Source organism: Rhinoderma darwinii, chromosome 1, assembly GCF_050947455.1.
Source record: "Rhinoderma darwinii isolate aRhiDar2 chromosome 1, aRhiDar2.hap1, whole genome shotgun sequence".
NCBI classification, from domain to species: Eukaryota; Metazoa; Chordata; class Amphibia; order Anura; family Rhinodermatidae; genus Rhinoderma; species Rhinoderma darwinii.
In genome coordinates this window covers 474,712,707-474,732,795 of record NC_134687.1, presented here as the reverse complement: position 1 = coordinate 474,732,795, position 20,089 = coordinate 474,712,707, and the positions used below count along the sequence as shown (strand labels likewise).

General features: G+C 43.3%; 1 long non-coding RNA gene across 2 annotated transcripts in view; it reads right to left on the bottom strand.

Annotated features, from left to right (window-relative positions):
- Window positions 1-19,746: 19,746 nt before the first annotated feature.
- LOC142743588 (uncharacterized) overlaps window positions 19,747-20,089 on the bottom strand; it is a 51,116-nt gene continuing 50,773 nt past the window's right edge. Inside the window, exon 4 of one of the 2 annotated variants that reach the window (XR_012881588.1) lies at window positions 19,747-19,828. This is a non-coding gene — a long non-coding RNA (uncharacterized LOC142743588). The remainder of the gene's footprint in view (window positions 19,829-20,089) is intronic. The other variant, XR_012881589.1, reaches the window with a different exon arrangement.

Genomic DNA, 20,089 nt, shown 5'->3' with positions numbered 1-20,089 from the left:
TCGCCAGCATCAGGGCCCCCTCCGGGGCTAGCGACACCACCAGGCGTGAGGGGACCGTGCCGCCCAGCCCATAAATGTTATGAGAAGGACAGCGCGGGCCCCGTAGCAGCTGCGTTTCAATTGCCCAGTTTGCCCCCCCCCAATGCCAGCCATGTCTACCAGGGGCATTGCTAGAGTCTTAAAAGTTCAGGGGCACAAGCCCCGAGACATATATTTACCCCCCCCAATTAATTTTTTTACATGCATATCGGAGATAACATATCTATAAGACTAAGGCTCCTATAGCTACACCACTGGATAGAATTGAATACATTGTCTCAGCAGACCGTATCATACATGATAGGCTTAGGGTATGTTTTCATGCAGAGTTTACAGGCGTATTTCGGGGCTTAAACACCTCAAAATATGCCTGAAAAAATAGTAGCTAAACACCTTCCAACATCTGCCCATTGAATTCAATGGGAAAAAAAGCATTTTAATTTTTTTTTATAATTGGTCCAACAGGTTTTTCCTGATAAAAAAGAACAAGCGTAAGTGTGAACAGAGCATTTGGCTCTGTTCACATGTGCATTAGCTCTTTTCCATCAGGTTTTTGTGTAGTGTAGACAAAACAAAAAAAAAAAACTGACAGATCCAATACTTGTACTTAAAATGTAATCTTCCATCATGTATCTGATTTTGCTTGACGGCAAGAATAACGCTACAAACTATGCTATTTTTGCCGTCACATCACAATGGAAACCCAAACGAACGGACGCCAATTCAGCGTTAATCTGAAGATAAACTAATGTACCTCCCAACTTTCAAGTATCACAAAGAGGGACAACAGATGCGGCATGCGTAGCTCGGCTTGCGTAGCGCGTTGCGCCATATTGTTTTTCTTTTAAGCCACGCCTCTAATCCCACCCAATCCCCGTCCATACAGACCCGATTCAGCCCACAAAGTATCATGCTCCCATAGTGCCTCCCACACAGAATAATACCAAATAGCTGCACACACAGTATAATGCCCTCTAGCTGCCACCATACAGTATAATGCCCCATAGATGCACCTATAAATTATAAAGCCAACACAGATTTCCCCATACAGCATAATGCCCACACAGATTCTCCCATGCAGTACAATGCCCAAACAAATTCCCCCATACTGCATAATGCCCCCTTAGCTGCCCCTAGTGCAAGTGCCCTTGTAGATAGTGACACAGTGCCCATGTAGATTGTGCCCATGTACATAGCGCCACAGTGCCCCATGTAGATAGTGCCCCTATAGAGTGCCAAAGTGTCGATGTAGCTAGTGCCACACCCCCTGAAGATAGCGCCACACACCCCCTGTAGATATGTAGATAGCGCTATTGGGACTCCTTCTAGTAGTGGAATCCCCAGCCAGAGCATAGGCCGGAGATTCCGCTCCTAGAGGGAAGCCCTGATGTCACTGTCTATATATGGACAGTGACGTCAGTGGCTACTCCTTGAGCAGACTCCCCGTTGCTGACTCTGGCCGGGGATCCCGCTCCAGAAGGAGCCCCTGACGTCAATGTCCATATATGGACAGTGACCTTAGGGGTTTCCTCTAGGAGCCGTCCAGATCATCGACAACGGGGATTTCGCTCAAGGAGTAGCCCTAATTCTGAAGCAGGGAACCATCAACTCCTTGCTTCAGAATTAGGGCAGAGCGGAGGAGCAGGGGGAGCTCCTCCACTCACCTACTTTAAGCGCTGTGCTCGGGGAAGCCCTGGCAGTACTGCCCATATGTGGCTACTTTTTGAGCGGAATCCCCATTGCCGACTCTGGTCAGAGATTCCGCTCCAGGAGAAGCCACTGACGTCAATGTCCATATATGGACAGTAACGTCAAGGGCTTCCCTGAGCACAGCGCTTAAAGTAGCGCAGTGCTCCGGGAGTCCTCGGCAAGCGGTGGAGCTCCCTCTGCTCCTCTGCTATGAACTAATTCTGAAGCAGGGAGCTGATTATTCAGAATTAGTTATTTTACTTTGGAAATAGGGAAAGAGGAAAAGAATTGTGGTTCCTTTTATAAATTGAAAATAATAAATTTTATTTTTATTTTAATGTTAAAATATTTTTAATAATTCTATATTTCTCAATGTAGGTCAATTATTCAGTAGTGCAGATGACCCCTTGTCCTGCATTAAAGAGAAGAATTTGTCTTTTATATACTACTATCATATAACATTAAAGTTGGACTTGCTGAGGTGAGTATAGATCTAATGACATAGATATATTACATGTACTGTATGAATCAGTGTTGGCTGTCAATCATTAAACATTGTATCAGTTTTGTATGCATTGATATTTCCAATGTTCTCTGTTTGTAAATAGACAAGTATTAGTTATACATTGTGTCTATTCATTTTATACTGAAATCAAACAGACACTTTATCTATTTTGTGCTTTAAACATTGTATCAGTTTTTTATGCATTGATATTTCCAATGTTCTCTGTTTGTAAATAGACTAGTATTAGTTATACATTGTGTCTATTCATTTTATACTGAAATCAAACAGACACTTTATCTATTTTATTTTTTTTGTGCTTTGCACTGTTGTTGTTAGATCATATTCTCAGGATAAATTGCAACAGTCTTTGCTGAGATTTGATTTTTATTTTTTATATTTTTATTTTTTGTCTCTTATATAAATTATGCAGTCCAAATTTTGTTAGAATTAGGTTGACAGCAGGACATACCCCTGACCGCCCGAGACAGCGGGTCACCACCCGGAATCCGGGACTGTCCCGCTGAATCCGGGACGGTATGGGAGGTATGGTTACTCACTTTATTCAATGACATTTTCACCTCATATAATCCCATCATGACACTTGCAGTCTATAATGTAAGGACAATATTACCTCAGGAGCAGTAAGGTCCCCTGCACATGTAGCAAATTTGTTGCAAAATTTCCATCTGGATTTGCAAGTGAAAAATCCACAGTGAAAGACTGTTGCAGGCAAGGAGATGAGATTTGAAAAATTTCCTCCACATGATGCTGAATATTTTCCGCACATAAATCAGAGCATACTGCTAATTTGCTCATTCTGTTCCGGATGTTTACTGCCGATTTCACCCTTTTCAATGTAAAAGGGGTAAAGTCCACAACAAATCCGCTATGTATGTGGGTACCCTTAGGCCGGGTTCGTAAAAACTGCGCAGCGTATCCGACCTGGAACCCACAGTATATTCTGCCAGAAAAACCACACCTTGGTGTGCTTTTTCAAACTGAATTTTCGCTGCATAAAAAAACACTCATACTTACCCCCTCCTCTGACGTTTGCTCTGGCCTCCTACGATGACTTTGCAGGCCATGTGACGCTGCAGCGGTCACATGGGATGAAATGTCACCCCAAGAGGCTGAACTGCAGGAAGAAAGAGAGAGTTTTGGGTCAGTATGTTTTTTTTTTTCTGGAGTTGCACTTTATTTCGGCGTAATCACTGCGATTAAGCCGCAACACTTGGCTTTCTGTTGCGTGTTTTGCATCCGGTAAACCCGCAACAGAAAATCAACAAAACGCAGCATAAATTTACATGCTGTGGAGTTAAGTTCCGCACCGCAGGTCAATTTATTAACGTTTACGCTGCGTTTTTTTCCCCACAGCGTAGGCATGAGATTTTCTATATCTCATCCACTTTGCTGCTACTGTAAATGCTACGGAATTTCCGCACACAATCCCGTTACAGAAATTACACAGCATTTACACTACGTGGGAACCGGTCCTTAGGGCACGGTCCCACATAGCACCGTTTGGTCAATGGCAGCATATTTTTGCCAGTAAAATCCGGCAAAATCGTGCAACCATTGACCACATCAGATAAGCAGGGCGTCGGCCACATGGAGACGCGGCTATGTGGGACCTGTCCTCCGAATTGAGCGGTGGTCGAGCATGTGCACTGCTGCCCCATTCACTGTCTCTGGGACTGCCGGAGACAGCCAAGTACATCGCTCGGCTATCTCCAGCAGTGCCATAGAGAATGATTGGAGCAGCAGGGCGCATGTTTGACCGCCGCTCCATTCGGAGGAACAAACTCTTGTGATTGGTGAGGGTCCCAGTTGTCCGACCCCCACCGATCAGCATGTTATTACCTATCCTGTGGTTAGGGGATAACATTTAATCTTGGGACAAACCCTTTAACCCCTTCAGGACCCAGTCTGTTTTGGCCTTCAGGACACAGCCGATTTTTTCAAATCTCACGTGTTACTTTATGTGGTAATAACGTTGGAATGCTTTTACTTATCCAAGCGATTCTGAGATTGTTTTCTCGTGACATGTTGTGCTTTATGTTAGTGAAAAAATTTGGTCGATAATTTTGGTATTTATTTCCTAAAAACACCAAAATTTAGAAAAAAATAGCAAAAGTTAGCATTTTTCTAAATTTAAACGTATCTGCTTGTAAGATAGTAATACCACACAAAACAGTTACTAGTTAACATTTCCCATATGTCTACTTTATGTTTGAATCGTTTTTTTTGAACGTCCTTTTATTTTTCTAGGACGTTGCAAGGCTTAGAATTTTAGCAGCAAATTCTCATATTTTAAAGAAAATTTCAAAAGGCCATTTTTTCAGGGACCAGTTCAGTTCTGAAGTGGCTTTGAGGGCCTTATATATTAGAAAATCCCCAGATGTCACCCCATTTTGAAAAATGCACCCCTCAAGGTATTCGAATCAGCATTCACAAAGTGTTTTAACCCTTTAGGCGTTTCACAGGAATTAAAGTAAAGTAGAGGTGAAATAAAAAAAAAAAAATTGTAACACAGAAGGTTTTACCAGAGAAATGCAACTCAATATTTATTGCCCAGATTCTGCAGTTTTTAGAAATATCCCACATGTGGCCCTAGTGTGGTAATGGACTGAAACACAGGCCTCAGAAGCAAAGGAGCACCCAGTGGATTTTGGGCCTCCTTTATTTTAGAATATATTTTAGACACCTTGTCAGGTTTGAAGAGGTCTTGTGGTGCCAAAACAGTGGAAACACCCCAAAAGTTACCCCATTTTGGAAACTACACCTCTCAAGGAATTTATCTAGCGGTATAGTTAGCATTTTGACCACACAGGTTTTTCGCTAAATTTATTAGAATTAGTCTGTAAAAATGAAAATCTACTTTTTTTTTCTGAAAACACATAGACATTTTTAATATTTACAAGGAATAATAAAGAAAATGCACCCCAACATTTGTAAAGCAATGTCTCCCGATTACGGCAATATCCCATATGTGGTAATAAACTGCTGATTGGACCCACAGCAGGGCTCAGAATGGAAGGAACGCCATTTGGATTTTGGAGCACTGATTTTGCTGGATTGGTTTTCGGTGCCATGTCGCGTTTGCAACACCCCGGAGGGACTAAAACAGGGGAAACCCCCCAAACGTGACCCCATTTTGGAAACTACACTTCTCAAGGAATTTATCTAGGGGTATAGTTAACATTTTGACTACACAGGTTTTTTGCAGAATTTAGTGGAATTAGGCAGTGAAAATGAGAATAGACTTTTTTTCTGAAAAAGCATGGAAATTTAAAATTTTTACAAGGAATAAAGGAAAAAAAGAGCCACAGCATTTGTAAAGCATTTTCTCCTGATTACGGCAATACCCCATATGTGGTAATAAACTGCTGATTGGACCCATGGCAGCGCTCAAAAGGGAAGGAGCGCCATTTGGATTTGGAGCACGGATTTTGCTGGATTGTATTTGGTGCCATGCCGCGTTTGCAACGCCCTGGAGGGACCAAAACAGTGGAAACCCCCCAAGTTACCCCATTTTGGAAACACCCGTCAAGGAATTTTTCTAGGGGTATAGTGAGCATTTAGACCCCACGGGTCTTTTGCAGAATTTATTAGAATTAGGCCGTGAAAATGAATATCACAATTTTTTTCCACTAAAATGTTGAATTTTCTCATTTTCACAAGGGATAAAGGAGAAATAAACAACCAATTTTTGTAAAGCAATTTCTCCCGAGTACGGAAATACCCCACATGTGGTCAAAACTTTTTTTTCAATAGAAATGAATTAACCCTTTCAAGACTGATCCATTTTTTGCTTTCTTATTTTCGTTTTTCACTCCCCGCCTTCCAAGAACCATAACTTTTTTCTTTTTCCATCAGTAGAGTGATGTGAGGGCTTATTTCTTGCGGGAGGAATTGGAGAATGTACTGGGATACTGAAAAAAATAGGAAAATATAGGAATATAGGAAAAAAATCTGATTCCATTTTTTGGAATTTTCATTTTTACAGCCTTCGCCGTGCGGTAAAAACGAAAAGCGATTTTGGCGGTTTAAATTATTTACGTTTTTTACGGTGTTCACCGTGCGAGTTAAATAATGGTATATTGTAATAGTTCTGCCTTTTACGGACGTAGCGATACCAATTTTGTTTATTTTTTTACATTACTTTAGATGAAAAATGGGAAAAGGTTTTTTTTTTACTTTAAACTTTTTCTTTTTCTCACTACTAATAACTTTAATTCTTCTAAACATTTCATTAGTCCCCTTACTGGACTTGAACCAGCGATCACTGGATCGCTGGTACAATATACTGCAATACTAATGTATTGCAGTATATTGTTATTTTTACCGGCTTCTATAACCGCACGATCGCTGTTCCTGTTTGTTAGTCCTGGGTGGCAGCTGTAATACACAGCCGACACCCACAGCGTATGGAGTGGGTTCAGCATGTGAGCCCGCTCCATACATTAACCCCCGCACCATGATGTGCTATTAAGTCATAGTACGCAAAGGGGTTAATGCACAGCGGATAGTTTGAATATTGCAATTTTCCACTGATATGCCTATTTAGTGCATAATATGTTGTGCCCAGTTTGTGCCACTGAAGACAAATACCTCATAAAGCGTTAAGCTGGTTCTCTCGGGTATGGTGATGCCATATATGTGGGCGCAAACTGCTGTTTGGGCACGCTGCAGGGCTCAGAAGGGATGGAACGCCATTTTGCTTTTGGAGCGCAGATTTTGCTTGGCAGTTGTTCTGTTTGGGGTTTTGCTGGTATTTCAGTTTATAATGTGGGGGCATATGTAAGCTGGGTAGAGTACATCAGGGCATAATATGAGGGTATAATAATGGGGTAAATAAATAATATTTCATAGATGTGTGGCTGGTGTCACACTGATAAATGGTGCCTGATCTTATCCGATTTTGGAACACTGCACATTTTGCATCGCCATATTCTGAGAACCAGAACTGTTTTATTTTTTCACCACCGGAGCTGTGTGAGGGCTTATTTGTTACGGGACAATCTGTACTTTTCATTGGTACCATTTTGGGGTACATGCGATTTTTTTGATCACTTTTTATTCAATTTTTTTGCAAGCCGGGTGACCATAAACAAGCAATTCTGACAATGTTTTGTAGTTTAGTGTTTTTGCGGCGTTCACCGTGTGCTATAAATGACGGTTTTACTTTATTCTGCGTGTCGGTACGATTACGATATGTATATAGGTTTTTTTATGTTTTGCAGCGTCACCATATTCCGAGAGCCATAACTTTTTTTTTCGGGTGTTCATCGTGCGGGAAAAAATAACATTACAGCTTTATAGTTGGGGTCGTTACGAATGGGGTGATACCAGATATGTGTACTTTTTTTAACGTGTTCATTTTTCCTATAATGAAAGTCTTATTATAGGAAAAAAACAGTGTTTGTTTATGTAACTTCTAACTTTTATTTTTACACTTTTTTTAAAACATTTTTATTACTGTCTTTTAAATTTTTTACTTGTCCCACTAGGGGACATTTAGACTTGCAGCTTTGATTGCTGCTAGAGTAAACTACACTACCTACGTAGTGTAATGTGTTCTAACTGTCATTGTGACATGACAGTCACACTGACAGGAAGCCTCGGAGGACCGGCCGGAGGCTGCTCCTCCGAAGCTTCCGTACATGGCAACCCGGAGGTCATTGTCTGGCCGCCGATTGCCACGACAAGCATCGGCAGTCCCCACAATCACTTCGTGGGGGCTGCCGATGTGCTTCAAACCCCTTAAATGTGGCGAACGCAATCTGTCACCGCATTTATGAGGTTAATTGCCGAAATCAACGGCGATTGTCCGCTGACCGGCAAGACTGGAGTGTGAGCTGTCGGGGACAGCTGACCTCCCGGATCCCGGACACTGCCCGTTAGGACAGTGTGCGCCGGGAACTACTCCGCAACTGTACGTCCTGATGCGGGAAGCAAGCCCTCTGCAGGACGTACAGTTGCAGAGCAGCGCGTGAAGAGGTTAATGTTTTTTCTTGGCCCATATAAGTTCTCAAACTAAAATGTACATAAATTAATTCTGTGTAGATTAGAATATAAAAATTGAGCCATACTGAAACTGAATATGAATATTTTTCAGTATGCCTCAATTTTTTTATTTTATTATCCTGCTAGTTGATGTACATGTATTATGCGCTTATTTTATTTAGCTGTGTATGGGCAGGGGCTAGGCATAGGTCACACTAAAAAATATGACCTAACCTACCAAGCAAGTAGAAATCTTCTGTCCCATCTCTGTCCACAAATGTGCTGCCTGTGAGCCGGGAGTGGACACTTGTTCCTCCCTGTGATGATGGTTGACTGACGTCACGTGCCTACACTCCCTGTCTCACTGCACTATCGAGCGCTGAGAAGAGGATCAAGCCAGGTACCCACTATGCATGCTGCTGCAAGCCAGAGGCAGCAGTGTGTTAAGGAAAAAAAATTTTTTTTTCTCTTAGGCGATTGTCAGCGATTCGGGGCAGTCGACTTTCTAAGTGCCTAGAAACGCCACTGTCCACAGCCATGCTTTATCATACAACGCCATCCGGTCCTCTTTCCTGTTCTGAGTAGTGTATTTACCCTCAAGGAGTGTGCAAGGCCGGGTTCCCACACAGCGTAAACGCTGCAGAATTTCTGCAACGTAATTGTGTGCGGAAATTCCGCAGCATTTACAGTAGCAGCAAAGTGTATGAGATTTAGTAAATCTCATGCCCACACTGCGGGAAAAAAATGCAGTGTAAATGTTAAAGGGGTTATCCGGGGACAAAAAAAGAAGTCACTTACTAATGTACTTTAATTTAAAATTCGGTACTAAATCATGCAGTTAAAACCCGGTGAATTGTTTCCGGAAGTCCTGGAGCTTTTCTAATATTGATGACGCACCTACACGGCCCCACGTGACTGAGGGCTTGCTTCCTGTGCTGTTTGTGTCGGCGTGTTATCAATGCCATGACTGCCAATGGCTGACACATTGTCTATTGCTGGAGTCCCCGAGCAGAGCATCAGCTAGTGCTTTGCTCGGGACTCCAGCACTGCTCCTGACATTTGGTCAGTCACTTCAGGGGTTTCCTATCGCTGGAGTTCCAGAGCAGAGCATCAGTTTCAACTGCATGATTTAGTCCCGAATTTTAAATGAAGCCCTTCAGGACACAGCCTGTTTTGGCCTTGTGGACGCAGGCGATTTTTTCAAATCTGACATGTGTTAGTTTATTTGGTAATAGCTTGGGAATACTTTTACCTATCCAAGCGATTCTGAGATTGTTTTCTCGTGACATATTGTACTTTATGTCTGTGAAAAAATTTGGTCGATAAATTCAGTATTTATTTGTGAAAAACACAGAAATTTAGAGAAAATTTGCAAAAAATTGCATTTTTCTAAATTTGAATGTATCTGCTTGCAAAACAGATAGTAATACCACACACAATAGTTACTAGTTAACATCCCCATATGTCTACTTTATGTTGGCATCGTTTTTTGAACATCCTTTTATTTTTCTAGGACGTTACAAGGCTTAGATCTTTAGCAACAATTTCTCACATTTTCAAGAAATTTCCAAAACCTATTTTTTCATGGACCAGTTCAGGTGTGAAGTGGCTTTGAGGGCCTTATATATTAGAAACTCCCCATAAATCACCCCATTTTAAAAACTTCACCCCTCAAATTATTCAAAACAGCATTCAGAAAGTTTCTTAACCCTTTAGGCGTTTCACAGGAATTAAGGCAATGTAGAGGTGTAATTTACAAATGTAATTTTTTTTGCCGAAATTCATTTGTAATAGAAAAATTTCTGTAACACAGAAGGTTTTACATAAGAAACACAACTCAATATTTATTGCCCAGATTCTGCAGTTTTTAGAAATATCCCACATGTGGCCCTAGTGTCCCAATGGACTGAAACACCGGCCTCAGAAGCAAAGGAGCACCTAGTGGATAATGAAGCCTCCTTTTTATTACAATATATTTTAGGCTCCATGTCTGGATTGAAGAGGTTTGTGGTGCCTAAACAGGGGAAACCCCCAAAAAGTGAACCCATTTTGGAAACTACACCCCTCAAGGAATTTATCTAGTTGTATAGTGAGCATTTTAACCCCACAGTTTTTTTTGCTGAATTTATTGGCGTTACTCTGTGAAAATGAAAATCTACATTTCTTCTGAAGAAACATAGACATTTTTAATTTTTGCAAGGAATAAAGGAGAAAAAGCACCCCAACATTTGTAAAGAAATTTATCCTGATTACGGCAATACCCCATATGTGGTCATAAACTTATATTTGAACACATTACAGCCCTCAGAAGGGAAAGAGCGCCATTTGGGTTTTGGAGCAAAAATTTTGCTATAATGGTTTTCGGTGCCATGTCCCATTTGCAACGCCCTGGAGGGACCAAAACAGCAGAAACCCCCCAAAAGTGACCCCATTCACTATCAGAATCCAAGAGAGCAAATGCCTCTTCAGTGGTATATAACTTGCGTGCCATTTTTTTTACGTATTTTTTTTTTTTACTTATTTTTTGTAACAGTTTTAATAAAAGTAACAAAGAAAAAGTCCACTAATCCATTGATCAATAGATTTATGAACAACCCTAAGGCCCTGTTCACACTGAGTTTTTTGACGAGTTTTTAGGCGCGGAAACCGCTCCACAAAACTCGTCAAAAACCACCCGAAAATGTCTCCCATTGATTTCAATGGGAGTTGGATGAGCTTTTTACCGCGAGCAAAAAAAACGCATCGCGGTAAAAAGAAGCGACATGACCTATCTTGAGGCGGTTTCCGCCTCCAAAACCCCATTTCAATCAGTCAGAAGGGTAAAAAAAAACACCTCAACGAGTGTTTTGACGAGTTTTTGTCAAACCACTGTGCAAAAAACGTCTGGAGCAGTTTTTGCAGGAGGAATTTTCCTCCTGCAAAAAACTCAGTGTGAACACAGCCTAACAATGAATCAATGTATTTAGAATTTCCAGATGTGTAAAATATATGAAGAGATTTATATAAGTATATATGTGTATACGTATATATTACATGTACGTATATATCTATATGATGTTATAGATATATAACATCCCTAATTATTAATTTTTAGTATTAACAAATTTCAAATACATGTCTATATATAATATATATTACGTGTATGTATATATATATATATATATATATATATATATATATATACTACCGTTCAAAAGTTTGGGGTCACCCGGACAATTTTGTGTTTTCCATGAAAACTCACACTTATATTTATCAAATGAGTTGCAAAATGACTAGAAAATATAGTCAAGACATTGACAAGGTTAGAAATAATGATTTTTATTTCAAATAATAATTTTCTCCTTCAAACTTTGCTTTCGTCAAAGAATGCTCCATTTGCAGCCATTACAGCATTGCAGACCTTTGGCATTCTAGCTGTTAATTTGCTGAGGTAATCGGGAGAAATTTCACCCCATGCTTCCAGAAGCCCCTCCCACAAGTTGGATTGGCTTGATGGGCACTTCTTGCGTACCATACGGTCAAGCTGCTCCCACAACAGCTCTATGGGGTTGAGATCTGGTGACTGCGCTGGCCACTCCATTACAGATAGAATACCAGCTGCCTGCTTCTTCCCTAAATAGTTCTTGCATAATTTGGAGGTGTGCTTTGGGTCATTGTCCTGTTGTAGGATGAAATTGGATCCAATCAAGCGCTGTCCACAGGGTATGGCATGGCGTTGCAAAATGGAGTGATAGCCTTCCTTATTCAAAATCCCTTTTACCTTGTACAAATCTCCCACTTTACCAGCACCAAAGCAACCCCAGACCATCACATTACCTCCACCATGCTTGACAGATGGCGTCAGGCACTCTTCCAGCATCTTTTCAGTTGTTCTGCGTCTCACAAATGTTCTTCTGTGTAATCCAAACACCTCAAACTTCGATTCGTCTGTCCATAACACTTTTTTCCAATCTTCCTCTGTCCAATGTCTGTGTGCTTTTGCCCATATTAATCTTTTCCTTTTATCAGCCAGTCTCAGATATGGCTTTTTCTTTGGCACTCTGCCCTGAAGGCCAGCATCCCGGAGTCGCCTCTTCACTGTAGACGTTGACACTGGCGTTTTGCGGGTACTATTTAATGAAGCTGCCAGTTGAGGACCTGTGAGGCGTCTATTTCTCAAACTAGAGACTCTAATGTACTTGTCTTGTTGCTCAGTTGTGCAGCGGGGCCTCCCACTTCTCTTTCTACTCTGGTTAGAGCCTGTTTGTGCTGTCCTCTGAAGGGAGTAGTACACACCGTTGTAGGAAATCTTCGGTTTCTTGGCAATTTCTCGCATGGAATAGCATTCATTTCTAAGAACAAGAATAGACTGTCGAGTTTCACATGAAAGCTGTCTTTTTCTAGCCATTTTGAGAGTTTAATCGAACACACAAATGTAATGCTCCAGATTCTCAACTAACTCAAAGGAAGGTCAGTTTTATAGCTCCTCTAAACAGCAAAACTGGTTACAGCGGTGCTAACATAATTGCACAAGGGTTTTCAAGTGTTTTCTAATCATCCATTAGCCTTCTAACACAGTTAGCAAACACAATGTACCATTAGAACACTGGAGTGATGGTTGCTGGAAATGGGCCTCTATACACCTATGTAGATATTGCATTAAAAACCAGACGTTTGCAGCTAGAATAGTCATTTAGCACATTAACAATGTATAGAGTGTATTTCTGATTAATTTAATGTTATCTTCATTGAAAAAAAACTGTGCTTTTCTTGCAAAAATAAGGACATTTCTAAGTGACCCTAAACTTTTGAACGGTAGTGTATATATATATATATATATATATATAATATAGACATGTGTATGTATATATATATATATATATATATATATATATATTTATATATATATATATATATATATATATATATATATACACAAAGAGAAAGCAGCAGCACTCACATGGAAATCAATGAACGGGTGCCCAGCAAAAACGTCCTGATCCTCGGACGAAGTGTCAGATATAGCAAAAGAAGATATGCGGCACTCCAATGAAGAAAATGGTGGTTTATTCAATTCCAATACAAAAGCGACGTTTCAATCCTACAATAGGATCTTTATCAAGCATAGTGACACATCTAGCATTGCAAGCATATATAGGGCTGAGATCACTTTACATAATTGATCTCATTAAAAAACAAATAAAGTGCTTGGTGTCAAAATCATTATCAGCAGATAATTTAAGGTATCAATAAACATATAAATATGATACATAAAGTGCTAATGTGCATCAACAATAATTGTGAACTACAATACATCATACAGAAAACGTTAAAAACAAGTTATTAGGACATAATCATTTAAGCCTCAGCTGTGTCAAAATAAAGCATCACAGATCCGTTCACCAATCAGAACTTCAGGACTTCGTTTAACATGTCAGGTCATTGAAATCCATAGCGATGTTCAGCTGCGCACCACGTTGTAATCATGGAGTAGTGCGACTGTCTAAAAACAGCGGAAGTATATAGTTGCTGGGCAACAAGGCGCACACGGCGCATATTGACGACACTGTGCGTTCCACCATCTGGATCATGTAGATGGTGGCGTCCTCAGTTGCCAAGCAACTGACATGGATCTGCCGCACTTCGTTGCTACCACGTCAGGTGGCAATATCGCAAATTCTTATATCATAATAACAGAGTAACAAAGCTACAACGAGTTAGATAGTCCAACACATGGAAAAAACCATATATACTATTAAGGGCTCCTGTTGATGAGTGACGGAGAAAAGGAAAAATAGCGATTAAGTATAACGGATTTTCGTCATTGTAATAAGAGGATATTGTTGTTGATCCACATGTGGGTATGTGGATCTCTGCTCACTATTGCGTGTTCAGAACGATCACACTCCCGAGGTCTCCAGAATCCACTGGCATCATCTTCATGTGCACAGGATATTCCGTCAACCACACACGTGTAACGGACCAATAGTACCTCTTTTAGCAACATAATATAAATATAAATAATATCACAATATCTCTGTAAAGGATCTGCCAGGCACAGCTTCGGGGTTAACTCCCAGAACTAATCAGTCAGCACCTGAGAATACATCCCTGAGACTGACTCCTGCTTCCACCATTCAGGCTGGCAGGCTTAGGAGTGGGAGAGCCTATCGTAACCTGGCCAGACTCAGCTAGCTCCCGCCCTCGGTCTATTTAAGCCTGCACTTCCTGTCCCTCGGTGCTTGTTATTGCTTGTGTTTCTTTCCTTGTGGTTTCCTGGCCCAGCTACAGCTCCTGCTATTTTTTATCCTGCTCCATACAGACCCTGGCTTACCGACTACTCTTCTGCTTTTCGTTTTGTACCTCGCACACTCCTGGCTTGACTCGGCTCGTTCACCACTCTGGTTGCTCACGGTGTTGCCGTGGGCAACGGCCCCTTTTCCTTGCTTGTGTTCCTTGTATGTTTGTCGTGTTTGTCGTGCACTTACTGAGCGCAGGGACCGCCGCCCAGTTGTACCCCGTCGCCTAGGGCGGGTCGTTGCAAGTAGGCAGGGACAGAGTGGCGGGTAGATTAGGTCTCACTTGTCCGTCTCCCTACCCCCTGCCATTACATAATAACAAGCCCATACCTATTCTACCCCTGGTCCCTGACACCACTATGGATCCCCGTGAGACCCTGGCTCAGCAAATGCAGGGTCTCTCCCTACAGGTCCAGGCCCTGGCTCAGAGGGTCAACCAGCCTGATGCTACCCTTTTAGTTCCCCTCACCGCACCTCTTGAACCCCACCTCAAGTTGCCCGACCGGTTCTCAGGGGACCGGAGGGCTTTTCTCTCCTTTCGGGAGAGTTGTAGGCTTTACTTTCGTTTAAAGCCTCATTCCTCAGGTTCTGAGAGCCAGCAGGTGGGTATAATTATGTCCCGGCTCCAGGAAGGGCCCCAAGAGTGGGCCTTCTCCTTGGCTCCTGACGCCCCTGAACTTTCCTCCGTTGATTGCTTCTTTTCTGCTCTCTGACTTATTTATGACGAGACTGACAGGACTGCCTTTGCCGAGAGTCAGCTGGTGACCTTAAGTCAGGGTAAGAGACCTGTTGAGGAGTATTGCTCTGACTTTCGGAAGTGGTGCGTAGCTTCTCGGTGGAATGACCCTGCCTTAAGGTGCCAGTTTAGGTTGGGTCTGTCGAATGCCCTGAAAGACCTGCTAGGTAGCTATCCCTCTTCTGACTCCCTAGACCAGGTTATGGCTTTAGCGATACGACTTGACCGACGTCTCAGGGAACGACAACGTGAACGTTTATGTGTTTTCTCCTCCGACTCCCCCATGATGCCTCCCGAAGCTCCGTTGCTTCGTTCCTCCCCGAAAGATTCAGAGATACCTATGCAACTCGGGGCCTCCGTGTCCCCCCAACAACGTAGAGAATTTCGCAGGAAGAATGGTCTCTGCTTCTACTTTGGGGACGACAAGCATCAAGTGAACAACTGTCCTAAGCGTAAGATTGCAGCCAGAGAACTTCCGCGTCTAAGTGATCATCGGGGAGGTCACTTGGGCGCACAGGTATTTCCCGTAAATATGAAACGTACTAAGATCTTGCTTCCCTTTCAGGTCTCTTTTGGTGGTAGGTCTGCTACCGGCAGTGCCTTCGTGGATTCAGGGTCCTCTACTAATATCATGTCTGTGGAATTTGCTATGTCCCTTGCTATGCCTCTTATTGATTTGCCTAAACCTGTCCCGGTAGTGAGTATCGACTCCACTCCTCTTGCTAATGGTTATTTTACACAGCATACCCCTGTTTTTGAACTCCTTGTTGGCTCCATGCATTTGGAGCAATGCTCTGTACCGTTGATGCAGGGATTATCGTACGATTTGGTTCTAGGTCTTCCCTGGTTGCAGTTGCATAATCCTACGTTTGACTGGAATACTGGGGAGCTAACCAAATGGGGTAATGAATGTTGTACGTCATGTTTTTCTGTTAATTCTATTTCTCCCCCTAAGGAGGCGAATACGCTACCCGAGTTTGTTCAGGACTTCGCTGATGTTTTCTCTAGGGAGGCCTCCGAAGTGTTACCTCCTCATAGAGAATACGATTGCGCTATCGAATTGGTACCAGGAGCTAAGCTTCCTAAGGGTAGGATATTTAATCTTTCTTGTCCCGATCGTGAAGCTATGAGAGTGTATATCCAGGAATCCCTGGCCAAGGGTTACATTCGTCCCTCTTCTTCTCCGGTAGGGGCTGGCTTCTTCTTCGTGGGGAAGAAGGATGGTGGTCTTAGGCCATGCATTGACTACCGTAGCCTGAATAAGGTCACGGTAAGGAACCAGTATCCCCTTCCTTTGATTCCTGATCTCTTTAATCAGGTTCAGGGGGCCCAATGGTTTTCTAAATTGGATCTACGGGGGGCGTATAACCTTATTCGCATCAAAGAGGGGGATGAGTGGAAGACTGCGTTTAACACGCTCGAAGGCCATTTCGAATACCTCGTCATGCCTTTTGGGTTGTGTAATGCCCCTGCGGTCTTCCAGAATTTCATAAATGAGATTTTGAGAAATTACCTGGGGATTTTTCTGGTAGTGTACCTTGATGACATACTGGTGTTTTCCAAGGACTGGTCCTCCCACATTGAGCATGTCAGGAAGGTGCTCCAGGTCCTTCGGGAAAATAAACTGTTTGCCAAAACCGAAAATTGTGTGTTTGGGGTACAGGAGATTCCATTTTTGGGTCAAATCCTCACTCCTCATGAATTCCGCATGGACCCCGCCAAGGTTCAGGCTGTGGCGGAATGGGTCCAACCTGCCTCCCTGAAGGCGTTACAGTGTTTTTTGGGGTTCGCTAATTATTACAGGAGATTTATTGCTAACTTCTCGGTCATCGCTAAGCCCCTTACGGACCTCACTCGCAAAGGTGCTGATCTCCTCCACTGGCCTCCTGAGGCTGTCCAGGCTTTTGAGGTCCTTAAGAAGTGCTTTGTCTCGGCCCCGGTGCTGGTTCAGCCCAACCAAATGGAGCCATTTATCGTGGAAGTTGACGCATCTGAGGTGGGAGTGGGGGCTGTCTTGTCCAAGGGTACCAGGTCCCTCACCCATCTCTGCCCCTGTGCCTACTTCTCCAGGAAGTTTTCGCCAACTGAAAGTAACTATGATATTGGCAACCGCGAACTCTTAGCCATTAAATGGGCATTTGAAGAGTGGCGCCACTTCCTGGAGGGGGCTAGGCACCAGGTAACGGTCCTTACCGACCACAAGAATCTGGTTTTCCTAGAATCTGCCCGGAGGCTAAACCCGAGACAAGCTCGATGGGCGTTATTTTTTACCAGATTCAATTTTTTGGTTACCTATAGGGCTGGGTCTAAAAATATTAAGGCTGATGCACTGTCGCGTAGCTTCATGGCCAGCCCTCCTTCGGAGGAAGATCCTGCTTGTATTTTGCCTCCAGGTATAATCATTTCCTCGATCGATTCTGATTTAGTCTCTGATATTGCTGCTGATCAAGGTGCAGCTCCCGGGAACCTTCCTGAGAACAAGCTGTTTGTTCCCCTGCAATTCCGGCTAAGGGTACTTAGGGAAAATCATGACTCCGCACTATCTGGCCATCCAGGCATCCTGGGTACCAAACACCTCATTACCAGAAATTATTGGTGGCCTGGGTTGCCTAAAGACGTTAAGGCCTACGTCGCCGCTTGTGAGGTTTGTGCTAGGTCCAAGACTCCCAGGTCCCGACCAGCGGGCTTACTGCGTTCGTTGCCCATTCCCCAGAGACCTTGGACACATATCTCCATGGATTTTATCACCGATTTGCCTCCATCCCAAGGCAAGTCGGTGGTGTGGGTGGTGGTGGACCGCTTCAGTAAGATGTGCCACTTTGTGCCCCTCAAGAAACTACCTGACGCCAAAACGTTGGCTACCTTGTTTGTCAAACACATCCTGCGTCTCCATGGGGTCCCTGTCAATATTGTTTCGGACAGAGGGGTACAATTTGTTTCATTGTTTTGGAGAGCCTTCTGTATGAAGTTGGGGATTTATCTGTCCTTCTCCTCTGCCTTCCATCCTGAAACCAATGGCCAAACGGAGAGGACTAATCAATCTCTAGAACAATACTTAAGGTGTTTTGTCTCTGACTGTCAATTTGATTGCGTCTCTTTCATTCCCCTCGCCGAATTTTCCCTTAATAACCGGGTCAGTAACTTGTCAGGGGTCTCTCCTTTTTTTTGTAATTTTGGGTTTAATCCACGGTTCTCCTCCGTTTCACCTGGTAGTTCCAACAATCCTGAGGTAGAGGTCGTTCATCGGGAACTGTGCGCAGTCTGGGCCCAGGTTCAGAAAAACCTAGAGGTGTCCCAGAGCGTACAAAAACTCAGGCTGATAAAAAAACGTTCTGCTAACCCCCTGTTTATGGTCGGGGATCTGGTGTGGTTGTCGTCTAGGAACTTGCGTCTCAAGGTTCCGTCCAAGAAGTTTGCTCCCCGGTTTATTGGGCCGTATAAGGTCATTGAGGTCCTCAATCCTGTCTCCTTCCGGCTGGAGTTACCCCCGTCTTTTCGGATACACGACGTGTTTCATGCCTCCCTCCTCAAACGCTGCTCCCCATCCTTGGCTCCCTCGAGGAGACCTCCTGTTCCCATCCTCACCCCAGAGGGGGTGGAATTCGAGGTGGCCAGGATTGTGGACAGCAAGATGGTCCAAGGCTCCCTCCAGTACCTGGTCCATTGGAGAGGATACGGGCCCGAGGAGAGGAATTGGGTACCCGCCCAGGATGTTCACGCTGGGGTATTGGTCAGGAGGTTCCACCTGCGTTTCCCCAGTAAGCCAGGTCCACTTAGAAAGGGTCCGGTGGCCCCTCATAAAAGGGGGGGTACTGTAAAGGATCTGCCAGGCACAGCTTCGGGGTTAACTCCCAGAACTAATCAGTCAGCACCTGAGAATACATCCCTGAGACTGACTCCTGCTTCCACCATTCAGGCTGGCAGGCTTAGGAGTGGGAGAGCCTATCGTAACCTGGCCAGACTCAGCTAGGTCCCGCCCTCGGTCTATTTAAGCCTGCACTTCCTGTCCCTCGGGGCTTGTTATTGCTTGTGTTTCTTTCCTTGTGGTTTCCTGGCCCAGCTACAGCTCCTGCTATTTTTGATCCTGCTCCATACAGACCCTGGCTTACCGACTACTCTTCTGCTTTTCGTTTTGTACCTCGCACACTCCTGGCTTGACTCGGCTCGTTCACCACTCTGGTTGCTCACGGTGTTGCCGTGAGCAACGGCCCCTTTTCCTTGCTTGTGTTCCTTGTATGTTTGTCGTGTTTGTCGTGCACTTACTGAGCGCAGGGACCGCCGCCCAGTTGTACCCCGTCGCCTAGGTCGGGTCGTTGCAAGTAGGCAGGGACAGAGTGGCGGGTAGATTAGGGCTCACTTGTCCGTCTCCCTACCCCCTGCCATTACAATCTCCCTGTCACTTATCACCAAAAAGGAGACTAGAAATAAACTCCATGTAAAAAGGTATTTTATTTAATGTGTTTATAGGACAAAAAACTCGTAATATAGCAATGTGTAATGTCTGTCAAACAAGGTCATTAGTATCAGATATAAATATGAAAGATCCCGAGGTTCTGTTGAGATTGGTGTTTGGATCTGAAAGAAAGAAAACAAAATATAAATATAAAAAGTAAAATTTAGTGCTGATAGAAATAAACATATAGATAAATAATACCAATGTGTCATAAATTGTTATAAAAATGAGAGCATTAGAGAACCTCAAAAATAAAGCGGAGAAGCGAAAGCATCACATGGTAATCCTATCTACACTGAATTCTACATTGAGGCCGGATGGTCTCAACGAGTTCAATGAGCATATCCATCTCAGTTCTTTCTTATGTAAAGTCATATGTCTAT